Source organism: Limulus polyphemus, unplaced genomic scaffold (genome assembly GCF_000517525.1).
Source record: "Limulus polyphemus unplaced genomic scaffold, Limulus_polyphemus-2.1.2 Scaffold4282, whole genome shotgun sequence".
In the NCBI taxonomy this organism is placed as follows: Eukaryota; Metazoa; Arthropoda; class Merostomata; order Xiphosura; family Limulidae; genus Limulus; species Limulus polyphemus.
Window position 1 is genome coordinate 40,787 of NW_013669892.1, and position 5,393 is coordinate 46,179.

Here is a 5,393-nt window from a genome sequence, read left to right on the forward strand (position 1 = left end):
GAATACACAAATGTAATTTAGTTTTCCCTATCAGTCATCAACATACTTAGGTATTGACTGGATGTATGTAGTGGTTGAAGCATTTGAGCTCCTTTTTAAATTTAAGCACAGACAATGTACCATCTTTCATAATTCCAAGGTCTTAACTACAAAAACAGAATGTGAAGCTATTTTTGGTGAAAAGACTGAGCTTAAAAATCACAGATCTATTCAGCTCATATGTTATACTATGTAAAAGAAACCAAATACCTCTTCTTATTTTCTGAAAGAGATGAGATTGAAAGACATCAAAAACTCTTATGCAAAACTAGGATGTACAGAAGCATGGCAATGTGAAAACTCTTTTAATTCACATTTACATACTGTGTGTTTCAAACTTTTTAATTGTGCTTTTTCATTAACGAAAATTGCATTGAGTCATAATAAAGCTTCAAATACATTGTTATTACATGTTTCATATATATATGTATTACTTATGAATATGCATATAAATACTTGTTTCTTACTTTGTTGAATCACTTTAAACTGTAACACTGTGTTTACAACTATGTTTCACCAAGCATACATAAAAAACTATTCATATTAGCACCAAGTAACAAAGTTTCAGGTTGATCTTTATCATACCACTGCTGCAGGAAAGTGTTGCTATAATTCTATAGAAAGTTAATAAACAAAGTTTTTAAAATATTTTTCACTTTTTTGAAACGATACAGTTAGTAACATAGGAGTATCATCATGTCCGTAATAAAATATATGTTTGTTTTTTTCTTGCTCTGTTTTGCAAGTTATTTCTGTTATCTACAAATTTTCTAATAAACACGTGATTTCTGATAATCTCATTTTGTTATTGATGATACAATGCATCATTATCAATTATAAATGGTAAAGATCCTGTGCACTGGCGTATCCAGGAATTTGAGGGGGGGCAAGTCTTAACATTCATATTTGCATATAATTTGTATTTATTTTTATAATACATAGACTTTATTATTTCTTTTACATTGGTTAAATAAGTGTTATAACATGCCACTTTATTGATGTCACTCAGCTGCCACGCTGAAGTTGCAATTTTGGAAACCGTGACTAGGATTTTGAGTGAGCTAGATGTAAGTTAAAAGCTAAAGACCATAAAACTGGGAATATTTACATAGCGATATTAGGAATTGTGAGGAAAAACTGGTGGAAAATAAAAATATAAGCCAAGGGGGAGGGGCATGACCGTATACACCCCCCCCACCCCCACCACCCGGCTAGGCCAGTGGTCCTGTGCATCAATAACTATTCCTCAGAATTATGGGACACGTGTGTATAATGTAAAAAATGCACACATACGTACTGTTCACACACTTGATGTAACCAAACCATGTACTTTAATAATATTCATGTCATTTCTATTGAAATAATTGTTACATTGGTTCAATTAAAACAACGAACAGTTCGTATATTGATTTCAATAACTGTTTTATTGAGCACTTATACAAAATATTTCACTTTTCCAAACGATACGGAACTTTTTTTTTTCACCATACAACGATAATGCATACGGTTTACACCAAATCGTTTTTTACCAAATGACGCTAATGCATATACTGCCTTCTCACCAAAATTATTTATAAAACAGAAAATTGTAATACAAATTTTTTTAATAAACCATAATGTAATTAAAATACATGTAAAACAAAACATTATTTTAATTGTTCGCAACAATATGTACACTTATAAAAATAGCTGTCAAAAGTTGGTGTACATACAGAAAGCCATTTACACTTATTCGAAGCTATATATATCTATAGTGATGATGATGTTGCTTCAGCAGTCATGTTCAATCTATTTCTCTCTTTATTGTAATAGCGCCCCTACAGCGATATTTCCACGAGATTTGGCTTTTTGAGAGAAGAGTTATAACCATGTTTTCTTCCCTTTCTCCTGCGCTGTTTTTCGAACACCGGGTAATGTATTATGTTTACGACTCCCAGATGTATATTTAAGGAAATGAAAGTCACAGAAATCTACTAAAGTTGCATTATAGTCCTTGACAAATATGTGGTCGAAAAGAAGAATTCCAGTTTCTTAGCTCATCTTTCTGTTTTGAGTTGTGGCTTAATTATAGCCGCTCTTCTTGTAAAAGTTACAACTGTTAACTTAAAACTTTTGAGCCTATGTCAACAGAAAATCTCTGTTTATCATGTTGTAACGGTTTTAGGAGATAGGCTTAATTTTATCGCATTGGTATTTTGGGTCAGGGGGTCTTTTGTAAATTCAGCCTTCACCCTGCGGATGAGGGCATTTGTCCTGATTGGCTTGAGGTGTGATATATGAATCCCTTGCTGACCTAAACGTTCTGTTTCCATTAAGAAAAATAAAGACCACTATTAATAAGGCCGTGTCCTTTGGTTCTGCATCTTTTACCATTATCACACTAAAACTTCTATTCATCACCAAGAGGAATCATAAACCCCTCCAGCCACTGGATAAAGTTTGGGGTGGAGGGGCATTTTACATGCAACAAGTCGTATTCCAGCCATAATAAACAAACTACGGCGTTTTATCAAATAGATGAAAATATCCATGAACACACAGATTAGTGGCAATAGTAGTCCACTTTCTCCTGGCAGCAACATAATCAAGAAGAATTTCCCTCAGGTGTGCTTCAAAGATTTACCTTTTCAATCGCCACATATCACAAACAGCTGGAGAATTAAATAGGGTTTCATGCTATTTCATATCATGACATTCTGATCAACTTTCATTATATAGCAACTGTTTATTTCTGTATGATCCGAACCGTTGTGTACGAAATAGATTAGAAAAAGGAAGCAGGTAGAAGTGGTGTGCCTCGCGACGGAGTCTTTTTCCAATGGAAATTACGTTGCTGATCTATTATCAGATAGGGTATGACCAGGTGCGGTGAGATGGACTGTAACGACGCAGTGAGACTCCAAAATCGTTTTAATATAACGTACCCAGCATCTCTACGTAATATAATAAATTGTCGAATTAAAAAAAAAAGAAATTTGGAGGTAAAATCTCTTTAAATAAAATGTTGGAAAATAGAACAAACTTGAAGGATTCGACACAAAAAATATCGATTAGTGGATAATATAAGGGACTGTCATGGGGAGGAAATCATTATTTAAAATAATATAGAATGCAAAATTACAAAAGAAGCAGAGAGACAAAACCATTATACAAAATGATAGAATATATAGTAGCAAAATATGACAAATAATAAAGGGTTTTTCGACTAACAAGCCGTAATAGCCTTTTAGCTATTTCCAAAATTCTAATGTTAACCTAAATTACGTATTAATACTAACGAGAGTTCGACCAATCACAACCAAAATTTGAGTAGTTCGCCAAAAGGTTAAACTTTCGACGACACATTTTCATTTAATTATACGTGACATATCGCTTAAAATTTGTTAAAGAGAAAAAATGTCATAAGCAAATAATTATCAGAGTAATTACTTCTCAAATACTCCAAAATTAATCTATACATTTGTGTGGTTTTTTAAATAGATAAATGGAACGTTTGCACTTATCAAAAGCAAAATTGTTTCCATATTAGGAACAGAATGAAAAACCAAGATACACTGAATTACCTAATTTATTTCAGAAATTCGCTAACATATACGTGATACTGTATGCTGAGTTTTCTGCGTTTTGTTTCGGCTTACTGAGCATTCGTTAAGTAACTTAATGTGTCATTATTAGTGGAAATAAAATCCACAAACTATTTCTGGGTGCATTTGGTTTCATCGAATCCAAGTTGGGAAATTTTCTGGTTGCTATGCGCAAACAATTAAACCAATCCCGGATTAGAGTGTGTTATTAGGATGATAATAATCACACTATGCAGTAAATTAATATAAACTGGTTTAATTTTGACTCGCAGGCCAGACAACTTATCTTTGATTCACGCCATGTGCAGTGGGCATGTATTAGGCATTGAATCATTTTATCGTATCCGTTTTCATGGTGCCTTATTAGAAGAGACGCAACGCTGCAGTTTTCCATGTACAGTGATAAGAGTAGAAAATATAAAACTGAATAAGGGAATAATTAACTATTCTGGTAATCTTCAGCAGATCTTCAGTCTGGAGGATTCTGATTTGCGTACGCACTAAGGTTATCGTACCAAATTCTGTTTATTTGTTTTTCAGTATTGAGCCCAATGTTAAGGTCGTAATTATTCTCATTGTCCTTAAATATAATATTTGAGTCAACCTACATTAAATAATTTAATAAAGTCAAGGAAAAATTATACAATTTTGAAAAGTCATTCAAAGAATGGTGCCCCCCGCTCCCCAGTGGCACAGCTGTATGTCTGAGGAATTACAACGCTAGAAACCAGGTTTCAATACCTGTGGTGAGCAGAGCACAGATAGTCCATTGTGTAGCTTTGTGTTTAACTTCAAATGTACAAGCCTCACAGGCTTCAGATAAAATATGGCTACGTCCACCGTCGTGCAATAAATCTGAAAGGGGGATATTCTGTCTTCTATTTAATACCACTTAAAAAATACTGCATAAATAAGCACGGTGTAATCGACCCCCCCCCCTCCAGTAGCAGAGCGGTATTTCTGCAGATTTATACTACTAGAAACCGGGTTTCCATACCCGTAGTGGGCAGAGCAGTGATAGCCCTTTGTTAGCTTTATGCATAATAACAAAACAACAACAAACAACTGGTGTAATCAGTCAAAAAGGAAGAGCTGATAATGGTTGCAAATATAGTGTAGAAAGAGCAAAATTTCTTATCCACAAAGAAATAAATACTTTACACAAAGCTACAACAGATTTATCTTTTTCTCCATCCAGTATTATTTCGCTGAGTCGAGATAATACTATCCGCAAATTTGATCTCTACGGTACGTATTCAGTCTCTCCCTCATGGGATTCTTCGGCAGCTTTGCATTATAAGTCCGCAGACATGCCACTGGGGAGCCATAATTTAAGGAACATGAAATATTTGTGCTCTTGTTTAAGAAGTCCCCAGGTGGGACAGCGGTAACTCTACCTACTTACAATGCTAAAATCCGGGATTCGATTCCTTGCGGTGAACACAGCAGATAATCCAATGTGTCTTATTGAATTTCTCTTAAAGCTACTAGAGGGAAATCTGCATTAGCCATAAAGGTATCTCTAATTTTGAAGAAATAGAGTAGAGGGAAGGCAGCTAGTCTAGATGTATCACCCACTGCCAACTTCTGAGCTCCTCTAATCGAACAATTACTCGTATAATGTACTGTTACGTCTCCGTTTGTTAATTAATTTTCCGTAACTTCGTTCCGACGAAACTTTAGCGACACAAGTCCTTACTTAATAAAACTGGTTTATTCTTTCTGAATATAATTTTACCGATACACTTATTTTCAACAGTCGCTCTATTA